At 45.2% G+C, this 25,583-nt stretch overlaps 1 protein-coding gene across 2 annotated transcripts in view; it reads left to right on the forward strand.

Annotated features, from left to right (window-relative positions):
* RIN2 (Ras and Rab interactor 2) overlaps positions 1 to 25,583 on the forward strand; it is a 211,028-nt gene that overhangs the window by 19,962 nt on the left and 165,483 nt on the right. For both annotated transcript variants that reach the window (XM_055544095.1, XM_055544098.1), the window contains exon 2: positions 9,648 to 9,757. The gene's annotated coding sequence lies outside the window, so the exon portion shown is untranslated. The remainder of the gene's footprint in view (positions 1 to 9,647; positions 9,758 to 25,583) is intronic.

A 25,583-nucleotide genomic window follows, 5' to 3' on the forward strand; every position in this document is an offset into this window, starting at 1 on the left:
TGCCAGGCTTCTCTGTCCATGGGCTTCTCCAGGCAAGAATACTGGAGTGGGTTGCCATTTCCTTCTCCATAAACACATCTACACACCCCAAAACAGAAGATAATAGCAAACAGCCTTCCAACATTATTAAATATCCTGAGATAAGCATTTTCTTTTAATAAATTCTTGATTCAAGGCTGTCATACATATAGATTTGTCACATATATGTTTATATATGTCAACCTTGAATCGAAGATATTTTTAAAAATCAGAGCTAAAATGGACAAAACCCAGGAAAATGTGAAATGAGAGTTGGCTGAACCTAGAAGAAATAAACTTCAGCTTCCATGAATGGACTTGTGTTGGGATGTCCATGGGACCATCCCTTCCAGAGGGAGCAGAGTGACCGGTCACCTGGCTCCTACTTTGCTGTACTTTCTTTCCTAAACCGCAGCCCAAGGCAAATATTCCTTGCCCACAGCTGTACTTACTGCCTCTTCCAAGGAGAAACAGTTTATAAGGCTAGTCTTGGTGATGGTTTTTACTTTCCAAGTTCTCTATTTAAAAAGGACTCTAAGAATTACCCATACACTTTCCTAGGGTGGCTGAAGTGGTATTTGTTAAGTAGATAAAACTTGCCAAGGAGAGTGCCATCTCCATTGATAATATGTCAGAATTTCAGAGATATAGAACTTCAGAGACGTTTCCAAATTGCTTTGAGCGACCACAAGTTGGGCTCTATTTTATAGTTCACAAAGTGCTTTCCAAGTGTTATATTCTTTAAAGTTGCATTTGCTGCTCTTGTTGTTCAGTTGCTCAGTTGTGTCCGACTCTCTGTGACCTCATGGACTGCAGCCGCCAGACTTCCCTGTCCTTCACCATCTCCAGGAGTTTACTAAAACTTACATCCATTGAGTTGGTGATGCCATGCAACCAACTCATCCTCTGTCATCCCCTTCTCTTCCTGCCTTCACTCTTTCCCAGAATAAGGGTCTTTTCTAATGAGTCAGCTCTTCGCATCAGGTGACCAAAGTATTGGAGCTTAAATTAATGTTGCATATAGGCTAAAAAAAAAAAAAAAAACCCACAGATTTGATGCTTTCTTCCCCTCCTCTGTGTTACAAACAGCTTAGAAATGCTTTGTCTTATTTACGTAGAAAACAAGACTGTCCATGGCTTCCTTAAATGAGACATCTGCTGTACGAGCTAACTGTAGGCTGGGGGACACTGTATTTTTCTAAAGACAGACACACCACCATCACCATTGTGCCTGTTTTTTTTGTCCTCCCACCCCATTCAGGGGTGAACTCTACTCTATTCCCTTTGCATCTGGCTAGGTTTGAGTCTGGAGAAGGTAATGGCACCCCACTCCAGTACTCTTGCCTGGAAAATCCCATGGATGGAGGAGCCTGGTAGGCTGCAGTCCATGGGGTCGCTAGGAGTCGGACACAACTGAGCAACTTCACTTTCACTTTTCACTTTCATGTATTGGAGAAGGAAATGGCAACCCACTCCAGTGTTCTTGCCTGGAGAATCCAGGGATGGGGGAGCCTGGTGGGCTGCCGTCTCTGGGGTCGCACAGAGTCGGACACGACTGAAGCGACTTAGCAGCAGCAGCAGCAGCAGCAGCAGCAGGTTTGAGTCTCACTTGTAACCAGTAGAATGTGGCAGAAATAACACTGTATTACCTTAGGGGATGAGCCCTACCTGAATTCCAGACCCTCGGAAACCAGATGATAAAATGCTGGTTGTTTTCAGCCACCAAGTCTTGTGTGATTTGTTATGCAGTGATGGATATCCAGAATGAGTAGAGTGTCAGAAGAAAGGACTGTGTTAGAGGAGGAGTAACTAGCCTTATACCTTGTGTATGGGTGGGTGTATGTCTGTTGCTGTGTCACGTCCGACTCTGCGGTGCTATGGACTGCAGCCCGCCACACTCCTCTGTCCATGGAATTTTGCAGGAGAGAATACTGGAGTGGGTTGTCATTCCCTTCTCCAGGGGATCTTCTCAACCCAGGGATTGAGTCCGTGTATCTTACATCTCCTGCATTGGCAGGTGGGTTCTTTACTACTAGCGCCTTTTTCAGTAGTTTTGTTTTGGAAGATTTTTAAAGAGGACATTAATAGCCCAGAACATGTCTCTTTTAAGAAGAATTAGTTTGCTCTCTAAATGTACCTTGTAAACTAGCCTTTCTACTGGAAAAGAACTGAGTTATCCTCAGGTGGTTTTCTTCTTTGTAGTTTTAGATCTTTAAATATCTACTGCTTTTTGCAAAAGTAAGTAACACGAGACTTCTTGGGAGAATTGTTTACCTTGTCCTTGAATTCGATAACCCTTATGAATGCAGGAACTGAGAACATGGGTACCAGTCTTAAGCTTTCTGATGAAGCCCAAGGTTGGGCGGCTCCTGCATTGGCTGCATGGTGAACAAATTGTCTAATATCCTGGGTCGCAATAGAGAGAAGTGACTTCAAAGAGAGGGCTGGGATGAGATTTTATTCCTAATTGTGCAGTCCACCCCTTGCCCTCCAGAAACTCAGACCAAATCATCCAAAAGTGAAATAATCATAGACCCATGGAAACAGCCTAAATGTCCATCAACAGACAAATGGATAAAGAACATGTGGTGCATATATAAATGGAATATTCAGTTCAGTTCAGTCGCTCAGTCGTGTCCGACTCTTTGCAACCCCATGAATTGCAGCATGCCAGGCCTCCCTGTCCATCACCAACTCCCGGAGTTCACTCAAACTCACGTCCATTGAGTCGGTGATGCCATCCAGCCATCTTATCCTCTGTCGTCCCTTTCTCCTCCTGCCTCCAATCCCTCCCAGCATCAGAATCTTTTCCGATGAGTCAACTCTTCGCATGAGGTGGCCCAAGTATTGGAGTTTCAGCTTTAGCATCATTCTTTCCAAAGAACACCCAGGACCGATCTCCTTTAGAATGGACTGGTTGGATCTCCTTGCAGTCCAAGGGCATCTCAAGAGTCTTCTCCAACACCACAGTTCAAAAGCATCAATTCTTTGGCACTCAGCCTTCTTCACAGTCCAACTCTCACATCCATACATGACCATTGGGAAAACCATAGCCTTGACTAGATGGCAAAAGGAACAAAATTATTCCATTTGCAGAGACATGGATGGACCTAGAGACCGTCATACGGAGTGAAAGAGAGAAAGAGAAAAGTCAGAAAGAGAAAAGCAAATGTATTACTGCATTTATGTAGAATCTGAAAAAATTAAATACAGACAATCTTGTTTACAAAGCAGAAACAGAGACATAGATATAGAGAAAAAATATATGATACCAAGGGGTAAATGGGGAGGGGGGTATGGTAGGGTGAATTGGAAGAGCGATATTGATGTATTACATTGATATGTATAAAGTAAATAACTAATGATAACTGAATAGCACGGGGAACTCAGTGCTCTGTGGTGACCTAAATGGTAAGGAAATCCCCAAAAGAGGAGATATATGTATACGCAGAAATCATCACTACTTTGTGAACCCACTATACTGTGTTGGAGAAGACTCTTGAGAGTTCCTTGGACTGCAAGAAGATCAAACCAGTCAGTCTGAAAGGAAATAAGTCCTGGATATTCATTGGAAGGACTGATGCTGAAGCTGAAACTCCAATACTTTGGCCACCTGGTGCGAAGAACTGACTCATTTGAAAAGACTCTGATGCTGGGGAAGATTGAAGGCAGGAGGAGACAGGGATGGCAGAAGATGAGATTGTTGGATGGCATCACCGACTCAATGGACATGAGTTTGAGTAAACTCTGGGAGTTGGTGATGGATAGGGAGGCCTGGTGTGCTGCAGTCCATGGGGTCACAAAGAGTTGGACATGACTGAGTGACTGAACTGAACTGAACTGATAATCTAATAAAAAAATTATATTAAAAAAAAAAATCCAACACCCACTCACACCGGCAATTCCTCTCGTCTTAGTAAGGCCAGTGGTCAGGATGCCTGCTTCCCACACAGGAAACTTGACCCCTGGCTTTGTTGATCACAAGGGCGGCTGTGACTATTCTTCCTTTACTCTTTATCTGTGTGTAGAGATATACACAGGTTTGTATATCTGTGGGTTTGCGGGGAGGGGACTTTCTGTCCTGAAACAGAAATACACATTTACTCCTCTTAACTTTTCAACTAGCGCTGGACTTTTCAACTTAGACTCAGCTTATCGAAAGATGTACTAATCCTCTACCCGCCCACACTAGCTGCTTTTCAAGGCTTCTTTGTCCTCTCTGGGGGCCTGTAGAGCTTCCTCATATACAGCAGAAGTCTTCCATAACAGCTCTCGTGTCAGGTAACATCTTGCCTAGTTCAAGGTCGTAGTCCATAGTTCAGGCCTTCATTATTTGCCTTAAGAGGCCCTTCCACCTCCAGCAGCCCACCCTGCAACAGGTTTCAGTAGCTCTGCTGTGTTTACATTGTACAGTGGAAGCCCCCCTCCCCTTGGTCCAGGCCCTTTCCTGGGCTGCCTATCTGCTTCCTTCCCCAGTCCTCCCAGGGCCAACGATGATCCTAATCCTTTGACCTTGGCACATCTGCTTTTGACCAAGTGGTTTTCTCTAAAATGCCTCTCTTCCTGCCCCCTCATTGAAACTGCCCTCATCTTCTGCATCCCTTTGAGATCGCCACATTTCAAAACAGGACCCTGTTTGTGTGCCTGCAGTGTCCAGCTGAGACCCTGAGCAAAATCCAGCAAATGAATAAACAATATCCATAACAAAATAAACAAATAGCCATAAAATGAATAAACAAATGTTCTTACTGGCCCCTTTCCTTAACTGGCAGGACAGAAATAAAAATGCTTACAGAATTATCACGGATATATATGCATTCCTAGACCTGCTGGTCATTTCTGAAGATGAGAGAATGTTTCCAAAACAATGAACCTATTTGAGAAGATTATTCAAAACAATCTTGTTGATCTTATTTAATTTAATCTTACATATTTAAGCAAAGATCAAAGAATCTGATTTAGTGAGTTAGTACAGTGGGAAGGTTTAGATCGTCAAAGGGCAACAGAATTCTTGGCTTATCCTTTGCAAGAATACATATCAGAATAAAATGATCCACAGAAGAGAAGGTGTGTCCCGTCTTTGGATGTTTTTCCACGGAAGTGAGAAAAATTTCATGAAGTCATGGCAAGCTGGCTTCTGAGGGAAAAACTGAGATCATTGCATAATGAAAGTTAAGCAGTAAGTCTGTTTTAAAGCAATTGGAAACATCTAAAATTTCTCCATTACACAAAAGTCTTTGGAAAGGGAATAGAAAATAACAAATTTGAATCCTTGTTTTTCATAGGTATTGTAACTTCTAGGGGATCTTCATTCTGACTTTTTTTGGGGGTGCCCATTTCTGACAACAAAGTAGCTAAAGGATGAGAGTCTTCTAAACTTACCAGAAATGTTCTTGCTTTGGAAATACCCGTAATTACTCTCCTAATTCCTTGCATTTTTTTCCTTCCCTCCCCCATCAGTTTCTTCTCAGGCAATTTTCTGTGGTCAGGGAGGTAGGGGACAGGATGCCTTCTGGGGACAAGGTTAAGGACAGGGTCAAACTGACAGTGTGAGCTGAAAGAGAAACTGCGAAGGTATTTAGAGGTGGTCCTGCTGGAGGGAACCACAGACACTCAGCTGCTCTCTTTGGCCCCCAGTTTCTTTCTAATTTTTAGTGATTTGAGGTACTTCAGGTCATGATTCTCATTTATTTTTGGCTGTGCCGGGTGCTCATGGATGCACATGGGCTCTCTCTAGTTGCAGCAAGCAAGGGCTACTCTCTAACTACAGTGCGTGGGCTTCTCATCACAGTGGCTTCCCTTGTTGCAGAGCACAGGCTCCAGGTCGCTCCGGCTCAGTAGTCTAGCTTAGTTGTTCTGCTGCCCATGGGATCGTCTCTGACCAGGGATCGAACCCACGTGTCCCTTGCACTGGCAGGTGGATTCTTAACCACTGGACCACCAGGGAAGCCCTGCCCCTAATTTTATTCTGCTTGTCAGCAGTGGGCATCCACATCAATTTCTCTTATTCCCCTTTCACCAGCAAAAGTCTGTAATTTGTAAAAGGTTGTGAGAGGAGGACATTCAAGTATAATATATAATACTCTGTATATTAGTCAAACAGTCACGGAGGCCCCAAAGTGCCATTTTCTGTGAAGACTCAAGCAAGAGCAGAGTTCATCATGGTCTTCAGAGAAAACTGTGTGGATCAGACAAAGTTGAGATTGTAATAGTACAACGTAGTAATTCATGCTGTGGAAATGTATGTAAACTAAGATGTATTAACCAAGTGTAGCGAGGCTTCAAAGGAGTGAAGGAGCATGATACCCGGGACCCCAGAGCAGATGTGGGGAGGGGGTGAGGACCACCAAGGGGGTTAAACGTGGGGACAGTGATGACAAGCCTGGGTTTTGCCATGAGTAGCTCATGGTGCTAAAGTGAAAGTGAAAGTTGATCAGTCATGTCCGACTCTTTGCAACCCCATGGATTTTACAGTCCATGGAATTCTCCAGGCCAAAATTCTGGAGTGGGAAGCCTTTCCCTTCTCCAGAGGATCTTCCCAACCCAGGGATTGAACCTAGGTCTCCTGCTTTGCAGGCAGATTGTTTACCAGCTGAGCCACAGGGAAACCCAAGAATACTAGAGTGGGTAGCCTATCCCTCCTCCAGCGGATCTTCCCGACCCAGGAATCTAACCAGGATCTCCTGCACTGCAGGTGGATTCTTTACCAGCTGAGCTATGAGGGAAGCCCAATCCGACAATACCAGGTCACTTCACTTTGTCCTGCTGTAAATTGAGAATCTGTTGCTAGTCTCTTCATGCAGCTGCTGGGATGGCTTAAGAGCATCAGGGGGATAGTACATGCTGTAGTGCCTGGCGTGTCATCAGTTCTTCATACATGCCAGCCATGACCTGCTCTGTTTTGAGATAGAGCTTAAAAGAAAGCTTGGATTGTAGCAGGAGCTGGCATCAAAGAACAAGGGGTTTTAGGCTAAGCATCCTCCGTGTGTGTGTGTGTGTGTGTGTGTGTCTTTGTGTATGTGTGTATTCAGAAGACACCAAATACACCAACTGTATTCTGGTGTGCCAGGAGCCAGGAAGGCCTTGAGGGCTATTCCATAGGGAAATGCTGTCCAATAGAAATGTAGTGGGAGCCACATGTCATTCTAAATTTTCTAGTGGTTATATTAAAAAAATGTTAAGCAGGTTAAATGAATTTTAATAATATATTTTATTTAATTAATTCAGTGTATCAAATATTTCAACATGAGGTCTGTGTAAAAAATTGTTAATGAGGTATTTTACTTTTTTGTACTAAGTCTTCAAAACTTGATGTCTATTTTCTATACATCTCAACTCGGACTCTGCACGGCTTGGGTGACCCATAGCCATGCAGGGCTGGAGGCTGCTCTACTGGATGGCCCGGCCATCAGGGGTCTTCCTCTGATGGCTGTGGCAGTCTGCTTTGTAGCATCCTCTCTAGCCTTTCCTCTAGAGAGAGAGAGATGGCAACACCTTTCCCTAAGACAATTAAAGAAAAGGAGAGGAAGAAAGGAAAGAAAAAGAGAGGGAGAAAAAATATGCCAGATCACCATCTTTCACAGCTGGCTTGACCCTGAGGTGTCTTTGGGCAGAAAAATTTGGAAGATATGAGCTGGAACATACTTAAACTCTTCCAGGTCATATTCAGAGAGACCCTAGAAATCTTGCAACAAAGTAACCTGTTCTACTCTGTGTAACTCCTCATTTCCCAATTTACTAGGATTATGGAACAATGTTTTCTTTTGACACTTAACTACTGTTGGGACAATCCATTGGCAGCCTGTTCTTTTCAACCTTTTTTTTTTTTTTTTAAGATTCAAGTAACATACTCTTTTTTTTTTTTTTTTTGATTGAAGTGTAGGTGATTTACAATGTTATGTTAGTTTCAGGTAAACAGCAAAGTGATTCAGTTATACATATTCCTTTTCAGATTCTTTTCTAGTATAGGTTATTACAAGGTATTGAATAGAATACCCTCTGCTGTGCAGTAGGTTCTTGTGGTTTATCTATTTTTATATATAGTAGTGGGTACCTGCTAATCCCAAATTCCTAATTTATGCCTTTCCCCTCCTTTCCCCTTTAGTAACTATTAGTTTGTCCTCTATATTTGTGAATCTGTTTCTCTTTTGTGAGTAAGTTCACTTATATTATGTTTTTAGACTTCACATATAAGTGGTATCAGATGGTGGCTCTCTGTCTGACTTACTTCACTTAGTATGATAATCTCTAGGTCCATCCATGCTGCTGCAGATTTTTCATTCTTTTTTGTGGCTGAGTAATATTCCATTGTCTGTCTGTACCACATCCTTGACTTCCCTGGCAGCTCAGATGGTAAAGGATCTGCCTGGAATGCAGGAGACCAGGGTTTGACTCTGGGTCAGGAAGATCCCCTGGAGAAGGCAATGGCGACCCACTCCAGTATTCCTGCCTGGAAAATTCCATGGACAGAGGAGCCTGGTGGGCTACAGTCCACATCTTCTTTATCCATTTGTTTGTCTGGATATTTAGGTTGTTAAAGGAAACTTGAGCCTTGATTTAGTGTTTATGTTTTGTTTTCTGTTTGTTTGTAAGCAAGATGACTGCATTCATGGACTTACGTAATTCTGTAAAGGCTAGGGTGTTGACAGGACCAAAAAGATACAGGGTCATTTGAGAATTTCATATTGCACTTAGTTTCATCTTCAAATCCTACACTTGCAGATTGCAGGACTCTTTAAATTGTTGCAACAGATGTAATGCAAGAGGTAAAGGAACAAATTGTCACTTGATGGATGGAGAAGACAGAATCCTTGTTTATAGTTACTTTTATTTTTTACCACAGAAGACTATTTGGAGTTTTAGAAATCTGAGCATCAGCATAGGGATATAAACAACATTCTGGTAAGGCAAGTCCCCTGTTCATAACCTGACCAGGAGGTGGGAAAAGGGATCAAAACAGGAAGGAAAGGCTCTTAGCCGTACAGTCTGCCCTCCATCCTGTAAGCCTGCCCTCTGCGTCCTTGGATTCAATTTTGCAAACTTTGGGTCTACAGTAGTTGAATCTGTGGACACAGAACCGCCAATACAGGGCCACTTTCATTCACCTACTACTGCACCCTTTTAATAAGGGACTTAGGCACGGTGTGTTTTGGTATCTGCAGCTCCTGGATCCACCCTGCCCCCCTCCCCAGACACGGAGGATGACTGTGCCTCAGCTTTCAGCAACCCCTCCCAGCCAAGTGATGGGCAAGTCCCTGGGTGGTTTTTGTGGCATTTTAAAAAAATTTTATGTTTGTTTTTGGCTCCACTAGGTCTTCGTTGCTGTTCGGGCTTTTCTCTGGTTTTCATTTGGAAGCTTCTCATTGCCATGACTTCTCTTGTTGCTGAGCTAGGGCTCCAGGGCTCGTGGGCTTCAGTAATTGCAGCTCCCGGGCTCCAGAGCTCAGGCTCAATAGTTGCGGCTCATGGCCTTATTTGCGCAGCAGCACATGGGACCTTCCCAGACCAGGAATTGAACCTGTGTCTCCTGCATTGGCAGGCGGATTCTTTACCACAGAGCCACCAGGGAAGCCCTGTGACATTTAAAAAATGCATACAAGACACTAAACGGCCAACTCCGTGTATTGCAGATGAAGAAAGGACCTGCGGACTTCTGACCTTCCACTGCGGAAGTTACCCGCTAAGCCCTTTCAGGATGGTGAGCAGGTGGAGTCTGGACTGAGAGATGCTGGCGTGAAGGGTAAGTGACAACTAAAGCCTTGTGCCCTGAGGCCCTGGATCCTCTTTTCCAAATTCTTCTGTGCGTGGGGACCTGTGTGCTCTATTGTGGTGTGCTGCTATGGATGGTACCTCTCTCCGAAAGGGTCAGGGAGGATGCCTACCTATTTTCAGGTACCTAAGGGATCCTGTTGTGATGCAGTAAGCAGCGGGGCCAAACCAAGGTCAGGACAGCTCACCGTAAGCGCTCAGAGTAACAGAGCTCCGACTGCGTGGCAGGCTCGGCCCTTCATGGGTTAACTCGTTTCATTCTCATCTCAGAAATGAGAACACCGAAGCTGGCTGATTACTGAGAGTAGACGGTGCTGATGGTGGCCCCGTCCCAACCTAAAAATCTTTTTCCTCTTTCAGGTACATTCCCCACTTGCCTCTCTTCCCATCCCCACTTTTCATCTTTTTTTTTTTTTTTTTCATGTAATCATAGATCTCTGTACAAAAGGGATTGAACGTCAGAGGGACATCTGTATAGGTCACTGTGGGGGATCACAGTTTCCCTGGGTCCCTTCAATCTGGGAAGTCTGCTTTCTCCTTTCTGGAATCTGGGTGGGGACTCAGTGACCACCTTTACAGAGAAGGCAGCAGAGGCGACGCTGAGTGACTCTGAAGCCGAGAGCAGCAAAACCAACGTGGCTCCTTGCTGGCTCTCAGGCTCAGGGCAGGCTTGCCGATGAGACCAGCTGCCACGCTGTGAGGCAGCCCAGGCCCTGCGTGTGTGTGTGTGTGTGTGTGTGTGTGTGCCAGGCCCCACTGATATGTGAGGGAGACTTCAGGTGGCTCCAGCCTCCAGTCTTGAGCTGCTGGGTGGAACTGGGACAAAGTGACTCACCCAAGGCCAGATGACAAGCTGGGATGTGAACCCCCAGGGCTCTCTGATGCCAGGCTTGTGAGATTAACTCTGACCCCAGTGCCCATTCCTTCTGGACCAGGAGCTGCCCTTCAAACACAGCTCTGCTCAGAGAAGGCAGACCGTTTGAAGCAGGCAGACGAGCAAACACGGCTTTGGAGAACTAGATTTACGTACGTATAGTTTGCTGTGACTCTGTTTTCTTAATCTGAATCCTAGCTAAACTCATTGCTCATGCTCAATTGCTGAGTCATGTCTGACTCTTTGAAACACCATGGACTGTAGCCCACCAGGCTACTCTGTCCATGGCATTTTCAGGGCAAGAATACTGGAGTGGGTTGCCATTTCCTCCTTTGGGGGATCTTCCCCACCCAGGGATCAAACCTGTATCTCTTGCATCTCCTGCACTGGCAGGCAGATTCTTTACCACTGCACCACCTGGGAAGCCCTTAGCTAGGCCCTGGGGTCTTGCCTTACAGTCCTCTCATGAGGCTGCCTGCTTCCCCCACCACCACCCCACCAAGAGCTTAGATTCATGGTGTCTGCTCATGTTACATGAGATTCATAGCATGTGGAGTGATGTTCATGTTTCTGGGTTGCCCATGTTTGGCTTCAGGCTCCATGAGGCCAGAGCCTGATCGGTGTCTCCTGTTCTTTTTTTTTTTTTTTTTTTTAGCACAGGCTCTAATCTGTAGCAGACAGTGGATAAATGTGAGCTAAATCAACAGCAAAGAGCAGGAAGTATGAATTTTCCTGAGAAGGAAGAGGGTAACATAAGGAAGTGCAAAATTCCAGGTATAAACACTAAAGTCTTATCACGGGGCTAAGGGGTTGTCTTTTGAGGTCAAGGTTTCTTTGTCACTTCCTTTGTTTTTCCTGTGAGATGAAACATCTTTGGGTCTCACTTTTATAAATAAATGGCTTCCACAAGATGCAACAGTAAGCTAAACAATAACAGGAACCAGCGGGGCCCTGCGTTGCTTTTCTCTGTGGGTTGTTATTCAACTGGAAAGTATTTTCAGACGTGCAACGCGGGAGAACTGACTTCGGTATGAATGTTGAAATGTGACCTTTCATGCGCTCTCATCACTGTCAGCCTTTGCTCATGGGATCGGTGGCTTGTGTCTTCACCTAGACACCCCTCTTGTACTGCCTCTGGTTCTCAGTAAGGAGAATGTCCTGAACCAAATATAATCCATGGAGGATGCCTGTTGCTGGCCCAGCTCATGTTTAGTTAAAGGCAAATGCTGCCACCAGCTGGCGGAGGAATTTAAAGTGGGTTCATGGGGAGGATCTCATCCAGCCCCTAAGTGGCTCACACAGTAAAGAATCTGCCTGCAGTGCAGGAGACCTGGGTTCGATTCCTGGGTTGGGAAGATCCCCTAGAGAAGGAAATGGCAACCCACTCCAGTGTTCTTGCCTGGAAAATCCCATGGACAGAGGAACCTGGCGGGGCTATAGTCCATGTGGTCCCAAAGAATCGATCATGACTGAGCAGCTAACATTTTCACTTTCATGAGGATGGAAGATATTCCTTGTTCTTCATCCTCTTTTTTCTGGCTTTCTTTTTCTCCATTCTACCCATTCCTTCCAATAGGAGGATGCAGCTTGGAAGCCTGTTGGTAATAAGGAGAAGAAAAGTGAAAGTTGCTCAGTCCTGTCCGACTCTTTGCAAACCCATGGACTGTATAGTCCAGGCCAAAATACTGGAGTGGGTAGCCTTTCCCTTCTCCAAGGGATCTTCCCAACTCAGGGGTCGAACCCAGGTCTCCTGCATTGCAGGCAGATTCTTTACTGTCTGAGCCACAAGGAAAGCCCAAGGAGAAGCAATTCTTGCTTCAAAATAGTAGCGTTTATTGAAGGTTTTCCATGAGCCAGGTCTTGTTTGAGGCGCGTTACACATTCTTTTCTCACAGCAGCCCTGGTGGGCAGTGGTTTGAGCCCATTTTACAGATGAGGAAGCTGAGGCACAGAGAGGTGAAGTCACCTCTGTGTCGTGATGCCTGGCACATTCAAGTTTTTCCCGTTATTTGTAAAGTGAGCCATGTGTTAGTTTGAGTCGAGCATTTATGTGCAAGTGTTTCTTTTTTTAAAAATTCAAAATCTCAGTTCTTCAGGAGTGATCTTTTTAAAAGCATTTATTTTATTTATTTGGCTGTGCTGGGTCTTAGTTACAGCATGCGAACTCTTGGTTGAGATATGTGGGATCCAGTTCCCTGACCAGGGGTCAAACCCGTGTCTCCTGCCTTGGGAGCTCAGAGTCTTAACCACGGAACAGTCAGTGCAAGTGTTTCTATGGGCAGTGATGCACGGAGGCAGAGTGAGGGAGTGAGGGGTGTGGCGGGGAAGTGGGAGGCTGTTCAAGGTGGGACCCTGAGCAGGGGACTGCTGTGGGTAACCAGGGCTCAGTCTTGCTGGGAACCTGTGACAGACCATGTAGGGAGCATCTAGGAATTGTCCCAATAAGGGACACAGAAGTTGGGGGGTTCCTAGAGAAATAGTGGGGACCTTTTGAAGCAAGTGTGATCATCACAATTATATCCTGTAAGTCGCCCCATTTGTCCAGGGAAGGGAGGAAGGAAGCAGGACTCCTGGCTTCCTAGACTTCCCTCTGTTCTCTGCATTAGTTCATCTTGTACAGCAAATTGCCTTCAGACACAGTGGAAACAAGGTTGGGTGCTTAGTCGTTGTCATGTCTGATCTTTGCAACCCCTTGAGTAGGCTCACTGAGTAGCCCCTTGAGTAGACTCTGGGAGTGCAGATAGACAGGGAGGCCTGGCGTGCTATAGTCCATGGGGTCGCAAAGAGTCAGACATGACTGAGCAACTGAACTGAACTGGACTGTAGCCTGCCAGGCTTCTCTGTTCATGGGATTCTCCAGGCAAGAACACTGGAGTGGGTTGTGCCCTCCTCCAGAGGATCTTCTCCACCCAGGGATCAAATCCAGGTCTCCTGTATTGCAGGCGGATTCTTTACCATCTGAGCCACCAAGGAAGCCCATAATAAGGGTTTATGCAGCACACTCTGTAGAGGTTGGCCTCAGCTGGTCTGATCTAGGGTGGACTCAGCTGGACGACTCTGCAGACCTTCCGGGGAGGGTTGAGGGGTGTGGCTGATCCGGGCTGGGCTGGACTGGACCACTGCTTCCAACCTGATCCAGCAAGGCCTCTCGCTCAGGTCTGGGCTCAAGCCTGTTCCGCCTGACTGCATTCTAAATTTAGGCTTGAGGGCAGTGGCAGCCCAAGAGCAGCTCTTCTCATGACCATGGGAGAGGCAGGGGTGCAGGCAGAAATGCAGAGACTTCACTGGTGCTCCTGTGTGATCATATTGACAATGTGAGTCACAGGGCCATGCCCGAGTCAAGAGGCCGAGCAGTGAACTCCACCTGTCTTGGGTGTGGAGTGTCTGCTGTTGGCCTTGGCCTTGGTCAGAACCCAGAAGTCCCTCTCTTATGCAGCCTCCGCTTCTGTCAAATTGGGCAAAGACAAGCTGAAATTTAAAGGCTTTTTCCAGTGACAGTTTTGGTTCTAACTCTGGGCAAAACCCCAAGTCTTCAATGATATTTCTGTGTGCTCACACTCAGTCCCTAAGTCGTGTCTGCCTCTTTGTGACCCCATGGACTGTAGCCTACCAGGCTCCTCTGTCCATAGGATTCTCCAGGCAAGAATTCTGGAGTGGGTTGCCATTTCCTTCCCCACCCAGGGAGCAAAGCTTCATCTTCTGTATTGACAGGTGGATTCTTTACCACTGAGCCATCAAGGAGGAGAAGGGAATGGCACCCCACTCCAGTACTCTTGCCTGGAAAATCCCATGGACGGAGGAGCCTGGTAGGCTGCAGTCCATGGGGTCGCTGGGAGTCGGACACGACTGAACGACTTCACTTTCACTTTTCACTTGCATGCATTGGAGAAGGAAATGGCAACCCACTCCAGTGTTCTTGCCTGGAGAATCGCAGGGATGGGGGAGCCTAGTGGGCTGCCGTCTATGGGGTTGCACAGAGTCGGACACGACTGAAGTGACTTAGCAGCAGCAGCATCAAGGAAGCCATATGATGTGGTTATTAGAAGCTACACAGCCCTGGGTTCTGGAAACCTCTGGGGGCTCAGCCCTTTGCAGGCGATCCTGCCCCTTCTGGTATCACAGCTTTGCTTCTCCTGGACTCAGGAGGCGTCTGGGGTTGTTGGGCTCCCTCAGTGACAACCACTACCTCCCCAGCAGCGGCCTGAAATGGTTTTACTTGGCATCAGCACATACCAGTTGCTCAAGTGCGTCAGAATGAAATAAGAGCAGCCAGTGGGATGACTAAATTGTCAATTACACTGAAGTGTATAGTTTCCTACAATTGGGGAGAGTGCTCTGAGTTTGGTGAAAATGTCATTTCTTTGCCTCTTGGTACCTTGGCTCTCCCATCTGGCACGAATACAGTTGAAGCTGGAAGGAGAGGAGGCGATGCTTTTATGTTGGTTGGAATTAGCAGCCATAAATTTACAGGGCTTTTTCCAAGTGAGCATGGAAAAGACTTGCCATCTGATGCTTTTTTGTGAGTTCTAAGTCATAAAGCATCTGCTAAGGGTGGCTTGACAGTTGTGTTCTTGGCCCCGTAGTGGAGGTCTGCGGCAGAAACCTAAGCCTCAAATGATTAAATGTGTTTCCAAACACTCATAAGTTATTTATACTGTGTTTGCATGTTGGCCAACCAAGCAAGACTGTACTGTAGTGTCTTCACGGTGGTACCCTATTTCAAACAAGACTGTGCTCTAGGGTCTTTGTGATGGTACCCTATTTGGCCCAACAGAGCTTTCTAATTAACTCATCCATGCCAGCATGTGCGTTATGAATGCTGCTGCCATGCCTGTGGACTTTATGGCTGATTTCCATCTTCATGAATGCACAAGGACCAGCCAGAAAGTACCACTACCATCCTTCTGGGTGGGAAGGATGCAGAGGGAGAGGCGAGGTGAGATGTAGTAGGGGAGCAGTTGTGTTCACAAGCCCCTGACCACTGTGGGCAGCTGGGGTCCAGCCTGCCCAGGAGTTCTGGGAGGTGGCATTGATCTCCCCTTGTAATTACTTCTTGGGAGTGAGGACACAGGGCATTCATCCACCAACTCCCACTCATCATTGCCACGGATCATCACAAGGCAATAGCTCCTTGGTCTTCTGGCCTACCCAGACATGCTCCTGCTGTCTGTCCTCAGATCAAAGAGAGCCACAGGTACCAGAGGATGGATATTTTGGAGTAGGTAACTTGTGATTTAAAAAAGAAAATCAAAACAAAAGTAATGTTGATTTTTTTTTTAAAGTAAAAAAGTGGCATGTATGGGAGGGCAAGTGATAAGGGGACGTGGGTGAGGTACCTTTGCATCTGATATCGGGGTGCCGGGCAGTTTGGGGAATGGAAGGAGGGGGTCTTGTAGCTTTTAAATCTGAGCACAGTGGAAGCGAAATCCCTCTGAGACCTTAGGACAAAATGTGGAAAGGAGAGCATTTATGTGTGTGCCCATGGCTATTTATTTATTTAAATTTCGTCACAGTCATACAGTGAAACGATAGACAGCCACTTATAAAGGTAGAGAGCATCCCTGGTGCTCAAACAGTAAAGAATCTGCCTGCAGTGCAAGAGGCCCAGGTTTGAAAGATCCCCTGAAGAATGGCTGCCCACTCCAGTATTCTTACCTGGAGAATTCCAGAGACAGGGGAGCCTGGTGGGCTACAGTCCATGGAATCACAAAGAGTCAGACATGACTGAGCAACTAACATTTTCACTTTTTCAAAAAAGGTAGAACTATGGTGATGATATGAAACTGTCTTCAAGTTATAGTTCTGAGTAGAGAAAAAGCACAATACAGAGCAATCTTTAGAATATATTCCCCTTTATAAACATAGCTTTGATGTTGTTTAGTCGCTCAATTGTGTCTTGACTGTTTGCAACCTCATGGACTGTAGCCCGCCAGGCTCCTCTGTCCATGGGATTCTCCAGGCAAGAAAACTGGAGTGGGTTGCCATTTCCTTCTCCAGGAGATCTTCTCTACCCCGGGGATCGAGCCTGCGTCTCCTGCATTGCAGACGGATTCTTTACCACTGAGCCACCAGGGAAGGCCAAAATTAGTTTATTGGGATCTAATTTATGTATCATAAAGTTAACCCATTTTAAGTGTACAGGTATGGGTGTTTTAGTAAACTTTGACAGTTTGCTAGAAATGTTACTCAAATGGAATGGTACACGGCATCTGGTTGCTCTCAGTCATCCCTGACTGCAGCGTGCCCATCGTTTGTTTCCTTTTTACTGTGGAATAGTGTTTCATTGATTGGATATAGCACATTTTTTTTATCCATTCTACAGTTGATAGACATTTGGATTGGTTTCAGTTCCATTTTTATGAATAATGCTACTATGAACATCCATATACAATCCTTTATGTGGACATAGATTTTTATTTTCCTTGGGTAGGTACTTAAGTGAAGTTTACAGTCATAGGATGAGTATTTGTTTGGTTCTTTAAGAAACTGCAAACCTGTTTCCAGGGAGGCTGCTCCATTTTACTGCATTCCCACCAACAATGGGAGACTAATTTCCATTCTCGCAGTTGATGTGGTTAGCTTTTTTGTTGTTTGCCATTGTGATAGACGTGTAGTCTCATCTTACTGCGGATTTAGCATTTCCTCGTAACTAAGGATGTCGAGCATCTTTTCATGTGCTTATTAGCTATTGGCTTATCTTCTTGGCAGTGTGTCTCTTCCGATCTTTTCTTATGTTTATTTTGGGTCCTTTTGTCTCCTTATTAATTAGTAAGGGTTCTGGACTCCTGCCATGTTTTCTGGAAGTTTGAAATTATGTCCAAATAAAAAGCTAAAAAAGGCTGGCCCCCACACCCCATCAGGATGGTGCACCCAGAAATCGTCTCACAGCATGGATGTGCTTGCTAAAAGAATCAAAGGGAAGGGCAAGGTCAAACTTTGATTTTTTTGCCAGAAAAAGTCGTCTGGTCACGACACAGTGGCTCTTTATTAAATGAAGGCGTACTTCCTTGGCCGCTTTTTCTCTGTTAATGGGAAATTGGTGATTAAAATGTGTCCAGATGTTGCATAAACAAAAGCATGAAAGAGCTTATTAGTATCTCTCTTCCTTAAGTTAAGGCACAAGTTTCTCCACCCCCTCAGCCTTCCACGCTGGGTACGGTCAGGAGGCCCCTGGCGTGCCGGTCACATGGCAGATCTAGAGGGTTGGGAGGGCTGGGTGGTCCCCATTGTGGAACTGAGAGCACAGACTTACCTGTGTCCAGCAGACCCCTGCTCTTGCCCCCTGACACTGACCCTGATTGTAGACTCGCCTCTGCTTCACGGCTCTCTTCTTTCTGTAACTTCTCACATTGTGAACATGAACCAAATCCATGCCTGTAGCTACATATACTGAATTCAGACAAGAATTAATGGGCTGATTTAGTCAACAGCAGAGGGAATCAGGATGATGAGGAGAAGACCTTCTCACCTACTTGCCATCTCCTTGACGTCAGCCAGGTTGTACTTAGCAGCTTTCAATTTTCCAAATAGTTAGTGAGCATCAACTGTTCATTGTTTCATTCATTCACGAAGCCTTTATAACTCCTAATAGGCATCAAGCACTGTTTGAGTCTGGGGGTGGGGGAGCAGTTAGTAGTGAACAAAAGGGCAAAGTGCTTTCCCCCAAGAAGGTGTCTATTCTCTTAAAAGGAAGGAACAGATGCAAAGAAGTGGGAGAAAGAGACAATAAATAATTGAAGAAATAAATACACAGTAGATAGCAGGTTATAATAAGCATTACAAAATGAAATAAAACCCAGTAAGGAAGTAGAGACAGATGCATTCATAAAGCTTCTGGAAGGATGTACTACAGAGGATTAACAAATAGAATGATAGTTTTAAGCAATTTATTTTAGTAATTTGTTTTCTAATTTTTCTATAACAAATTTGTATTGCTCTTTTTAGCAAAAAAAGTTATTCCAAACTTACCAAAAGCATTAAATTTGAATGTCCATATGATTCATTGTATCATAATTTTATAACTAAAAATACAGCAAGAAAAATCAACTGGAAAATAATACCTAGTCTTTATTATCTGTGATGTGGTTCTGCATGTTTTAGAAAGTTTGATGTTTGGAAATACATGATCAATAAATTATGGAAAACCAGACTTGTTTATAAAATGCCTTTCTGATGGGTAACTTGGAATGATGAGTGATCTCTTCAAGTCTTGGTAAATTACACATTTTGCTAAGTTGGTCAGAATAGAAAATAGTAGCATTAAATGCAGGATACAGAGACTGAACCATCTGAGCCCCAAATGCTGGTTCTAATATTGCTTTGTTTTCACTGGCAAAGGGAGCTGCAGATGTGTGTTTAGGAGCTCACACAACATATCATACAATGCAGATTTCAGTCATTGGGTTAGCTCGACCCAAGAAGACTCCCAGACTTGGGAAAGTTAGACAAAAATAAAACATTTTCAGCCCTCACCCAGACTCTTTGCCTGGGGCTCAGCTCCCTGGAACACGCAGACATGTACGATGGGAGTGGGGTGGTGACCGTGCCACCCTCTCTCCTTCCCTCCTTTTTTCTTCCCCACTGCTTCCACACAACTGACTTTGCCTTTTCACTGATTGGTGCCACTTTCCAAAATCAGTGACACTTTATTTCCTAACATCTCCACTGATTATTACAGCTGTTCAAGAAACTCATTAGGTCACACAACACTCCCACCCAAAACATCCACCCAAAACCTTCCGCCCCACACGGTCGTCATTCACTCCATTTCTGGTCTAGCCTGACTTTAAAATCCACTTGGGAATAAATCAAACCCTATCCAAATAGTAACTTCATTTGATGGCTTGCAGGCTTGGTCACTGGAAAAGGACATGGCAACTCACTCTCATTCTTGCCTGGAGAACCCCATGGACAGAGGAGCCTGGCAAGGTCCATGAGGTTGCAAAGAGTTGGACACAACTGAGCCTGCGGCCACAAGCTTGTTCAGGTTTTCTTAATTAATTTGAATTCATGTAGCACCAATAAAGAAACTCATAATCTGTGCCCACATAGATTCTTATATATAATATATTTTTAATACATATTTTCTAGTCATGTTATGATTCTATTTTTACAATTTCAGTGTTTTGTTTTGGGAGGTTTTTTTTGTTTTGTTTTTTTTTTTTGGTCATCCCTTACGGCATGCAGGATCTTAGTTCACTGACCAGGGATTGAACCCATGCCCTCTGCATTGGACGTGCAGAGTCCTAACCACAGGACCACCAGGGAAGTCCTCATGTGGATACTTAATTGCTCTTACTTTAAGTCTGAGCCCTGTGTCTCTCTTCAGAACCAGTGATTTCAGTGTTTCCAGTGATTCCCGGTGTGATTGATCCCAGTGGCTTTGAGGTTTCTTGTTTGGTTTTTACTTCCTTGTTGATTGGATTCTATGGAGCCCCACTGTCACTCCTTCATTTTACATTTCTAGATCCCTCATTATTGGAAAATTAAATGATGCTACTTGAGAGAAGGCTTAAATGAGGCAAGAATTCTCACTACAAAGAAAAAGTGCAGTTTGAGCGAAAGTTAACATTAAAAGTTTTCTACTATTCAACAAAAGTTAATGAAGGTATATAAAGGACTGTTTGAGATTGACAAATATTGTATTGGCTTCTTATTTTCTTGTAACAAGTACCAGCTTCACTAAAAAGAACTCATTTGTTTTTATATAACTACATTATGCACTGTACTAGTTCAGCTTTGCTGTAACTAATTTAATTAGGCTTTGTTTTGAAATTTGCCTTTTTTTTTTTTTTTTTCCCTTCCTTGGACTTTTAAAAGCAGAAGTCACAGTGACATGCTCAGTGTGGCATTTGCTGATGCATAAGAGTGCGTGTGGTTTTAATTTCTGGTTGTTTTTTCTCCCTCAACCTTTTCCTCTAGTTAATGTGAATCACATTGTATTTTCCACTCCTGGACACTGATTCATAGCCATCCACTTCCTCCCGAGCTCAGCAAACCACCAGGTCCTCTGGGAAATGGATTAGTCACAGCCCAGCCAGGCACCTTGCGTGCCATGGTCGGTATTAGCTCCAACAGCCATGCGTTTAGGAGGAAAAGGTGAAAACTGCTGCCCCATCTTCCTTTGGGGAAGGAATAAGGCCTCAGTTTAGGGGGGGTCTGTATGGCCTGTCACACTCCTTGGCTTCATCTCTACAATACAGCACACAGGCAGGTTAGAAAGACAGAGGTCTCATTTGGTTCAGAAGCTTTTCAGGTGCCCTGAGGAAACAGACATCAGATTTGATCAGGGCCCCATCCCTGGGGCACATGTGTAATGTTTGTGAATAGGCTGAATCTTAATATATGGATGCAATTTTGAAAAACTTGGAACAGATTTATTTATGTCCAACATGTGTTTATCAAATTCACTTGAGTCTAATTTCAGAAAATTTTAAGGCCAAGGATTTTTCTTCATAGGCCAGACTTGTAAAGACATTCCCAGGGTCATGCCTTAATTATATCAGTAATTGTTGCTAAGTTTCAACTTACATTTAGCAACATTGATTGACAGCTTTGACCACCAGTCCCCACTTAATACAGCCTGACCTAAGGGTGTTATGGCTGTGACGTCTACAATTGGGAGAATTCTTTAATTTTTCTGTTCTGAGTGAAGCCTCTTCAAGTTTAAGAGACTGGAGCAACTGAAGAGCAGGGACCCATGGTTAAGCAGTTTGATCAACTGAACAAGGTATCAGAAGATCATGTTCTTGTCTGAGCCCCAGGTGGCTTTGGGGAGCTGTGTTTGCACCTGATTTTTTCTGTCAGTCTGTTAGCATATGTGCCAGGAGGCAGAAAGGCCAACCCCTAACAGTGCTCCCAGGTGAGGGCTGGGTGTGGTGGCCCTGTGGTCAGAACTGGGTCACACAAACAGAAAGCCTGAGCAAATATTAGATGAATGTATAGGAAGTACAAGTCCTTAACCTTCGCAGTGAGAAGGATCACCAGCCCTGTTTCCCTGGGATGACGGAGCTCTCGTCCGGAGGTTCGGCTTTTGTCTGTCCTGTTGATGATCTGGAGCCTGGGGAATCCAGAACACGGTAACCCTCCTGCTCAGTTAGAAATTAAGTGTTAGCGTGTGGGTGAGGAATTCAGGAGAGTCATGTGCTACGTTGGCTCTGATGCTGGTGAATGGGTAGCAGCCTCTGGGTCTCCCCTTCTTCACTGGTGGAATCAGAGTAGGGCTGCTGTACCTGGTGGGCAGGATGCTGTGTGGAAGAGGGTGCTGGGGACCCCACTGGGAAAAAGCACCACAGCTGGTATCAGTGTCTGCAGTATCAGGGAGAGAGGAGGCGCCCAACACCTGCCGTCCACGTGTTCAGCGAGCTCTCAGCTCCCCTTGGCCAGCAGCTCCCTCAGGTGTGACTTGTGACAAGTCTAGAAGCCCTACTTGTTATTAACATCATAAATCACTAGCTAGCCTGAGCCCTAGCCAGAAAGTGATTTAGGCATGACTCTTCAATCTTTCTCTGTCTGACTTACTTCCCTTAGTATGATAATCTTTAGGTCCATCCATGTTGCTACAATGGTGTTGTTTCATTCTTTTTTATGGCTGAGTAATACTCCATCGTATATATGTACCGTGTCTTCTTTATCCACTGCTCTGTCAGCGGACACTTAGATTCCTTCCATGTCTTGACTGCTATGAATATTGCTGCTATGAACATAGAGGTACCAGTATCTTTTCAAGTTAGAGTTTTCTCCAGATATGTGCCCAGTAATGGAATTGCTGGATCATATGGTAGCTCTATTTTTAGTGTTTTAAGGAACCCCCATACTGTTCTCCATAGTGAACTTACAATTCCACTAACAGTGTAGGCGTGAATATTCAGCTGTGATTATCTTGTCACTCGTGCTTCGGACAGGAAAGAAGAGTAGTTGGTGTCAATGTGATTTCCATAATGTTTGTTCTCTTTAGCGTTTTCTTTAGTTCGTATTTTAGCTGTTTTGCAGGACTTAATTTAGAGAACTAGTTGGACCTGCTGTGAGCTGGTCCCAGGACATGGCTGCAGATGCTTGAGCGGAATCCTCAGGCTTAACTTCAGATTTCATCCTTGCCATCTGTGGGTCATCCTGCCTATGCCAACACTGTCTCTCCAGCCTTGACCATGCGCCCAAGCTCCAGAATCACATCCAACTCTCTTGGTCACCTCCACCCACAGCCTCTTCCAATTTAACTGCGCCAAAATTCATCTGTTTCATTTCTCCCACTATACCTGCTGTTTTTCTGGATGCTGTATATTGGTGAATTGTACCACCTTCTATCCAAGTTTCTTGCACATTAAACCTGAAACTTACCTGGGACTCCCTTTCCTCTACCTACCTCCCACAGGTACCAAGTCTTGACCCTTTAAATAGAATCTCACCCATATGCTCCACCCTTTGTATGCATGGATCAGCCTCCCACCTCCCACCCTGGGTGGCCCCCTGAAGTGTCACCTACTGCTCAGAGGTATTCAGTGGTGTCTCATCATCACCCAGAAGGTCAAATCCTCATTAGCTGGCATGGCCTACAAGATGGTCTGTTCTGTGCAAAGTCAGTTCCCCTTCCACAGAACCCTTGGTGCCCTAGCAATAGTGAGCAAGATTGAATTTATAGGGACTTCCCTGGTGGTCCAGTGGTTAAAACCTGCATTCCCTGGAGGGGGCCTGGGTTCAGTCCCCACTTAGAGAACTAAGATCCCACATGCTGCATAGCATGGCCAAAAAAAAAAGAGAAGACTCTAAAGAGGATATATATGTATATGTATAACTGATTCACTTTGTTGTATGGCAGAAACTAACACATTGTAAAGCAACTGTATTCCAGTTTTTAAAAAAATTGAATTTATGGTCTCCCCAAAGCACTTCCTCATCCCTTGCTTCTGAAGGGCATTTCTCATGCTCTTCTCTCTGACAGGAACCCCTTCCACTGTCTACTTATCCTTCGAGACTCAACTCTGAGGTTGCTGTCTTTGTAGAACCATCCTGGTCTTTCTCAGAAGACTTCACACCTTTTATCTTCTGTCACCATTGTGCTGGTCACAGATCCCAATTTTAACAGTAATCATGTGAATGTCTGGGGGCAGAGGGTAGCTTTTTTTTTTTGTCCATCCTATGGGGCCAATTTTCAGAATTGCAGGATCTTAGTTCCCCGACCAGAGATTGAACTCCAGTCCATGGCAGTGAAAACACTGAGTCCTAACCACTGGACCGCCAGGAATTCCCTGCATTAGTAATTTTGTATTCTTTCCCATAACAGAGGCTTCCCAAATAGAATAAGCCTCAGGCTCCCTAAAACCTGGATCTGTCCCTGCTGGACTTAGTAACAATTACAGGAGCCTCTTAGGATCTCAGGAAGAGAGATTTTTTGCAAGTTCTGGCTGTCAGGGACACAGTAGGAGCCAAGCAGAAGAAAAAATGGCCTTTTACAGTTTTTAAAAAATGAACTCAGACATCAGTTACAAAAACTCAGGTCCCATCAATCATTTCCAAGTGCAAACAACCATGTAGTGACCATCCTCCTAAACCACCAAGGTCTCCTCACAGTCTGGGGTGGGCCTCGGGTTCTGATGGCCTCTCAGTGGCCCCCTTCTCTGGAGACCTGTTATTGGTGACACTTAGGAGGACAGACCCTGCAGGAAAGGCCAGTCATCGACTGGCAGATGTGGGTAGAGAAGACAGGTCCTGCCTCCAGTGGGATAAATATGGTTCCATTCATGTTATAGAGCTGCCTGTGGGGTCAGGCCAAGGCCAGACTTAACCGCGGGCACAGGCTTGCTGGGCTCTTTATCCTTCCCCCTCTGCCTTCCTCACCCCCAAAACACTCCCAGCAAACCGTGTGCACCTGAATCCCCATCCCGGGCTCTACTTCTGGGGAATCTGGCTCAGGACTAAGCTGTTTTCATCTCCAAATGCTTGAGCAGCGTGTGCTTGACCTTCTAGCGGTGGCTCTGGGCCTTCCAGCACAGCTCGGATCATCCGATGGTCTTTCCTAGGCTGAGCCCAGTAGGTCGAACCTATTTGTAAGGAGATGACCCACCTGCCCCATCCTTCCCCGCTTCCCAGTCTTTCCTGGGAGACCCTTCTCAGGCAGTCAGCTCATCCTTGTGTAGCCAGGCTTCTGTTCTCTCACCTCCTGGTTTCTCTCCTCACCTCGTCTGATGTGGCAGAATCCCTGCATAGGTGCCCACTGAACTGAGCCCCATGTTCTCTGTGAGAGCCAGGGACCCATGGAACAGGACTTGCTGCAACAAAGAAATGGCTTCTGCATGTGTGCACGCCAAGTCATATCTGACTCTTTGTGACCCCATGGACTGTAACCCACCAGACTCCTCTGTCCATGGGGTTCTCCAGGCAAGAATACTGGAGTGGGTTACCATGCCCTCCTCCAAGGGGTCTTCCCAACCTAGGGATCAAACCCGTGTCTCTTAGGTCTCCTGCATTGGCAGGCGTGTTCTTTACCAGCAGCACCACCTGGAAAGCCCTAGAAATGGCTTACATGAGCCTGTGTGCACTGGGGACTCAGGCACTTGCGTCATCTTGCACAGTCAGTTCAACCGGAGTCCCTTCCACGTGTGCACTCGGTTGTCTTCTCTAGCACGCTCCCCAGTGATGCATTCTGTCCCCCTGCTCGCAGGAGTTCACATTGATTTTTCCCAAGGTCATTTTGTGAGCCTGTGGTCTCAGCCAGTTGAGTTGTTTTTTGTATCTCAGTGATGTCATCTGGTTCCATTTTTTTCCAAAGCATGTTACAGACACCGATAGAGACAGCCCAGAAGATTTTTCAGTGGTTCTCAGATGAGCATTTTTATACTTTCACTTCATTGTTTAATTCTTACGAACCTAATTTATAGTATAAAATATAATTAACACATCAAATAATAGCTTCTTTTTTTAAAAAAAA

The sequence above is a fragment of the Bubalus kerabau genome, chromosome 13, assembly GCF_029407905.1.
Source record: "Bubalus kerabau isolate K-KA32 ecotype Philippines breed swamp buffalo chromosome 13, PCC_UOA_SB_1v2, whole genome shotgun sequence".
NCBI classification, from domain to species: Eukaryota; Metazoa; Chordata; class Mammalia; order Artiodactyla; family Bovidae; genus Bubalus; species Bubalus kerabau.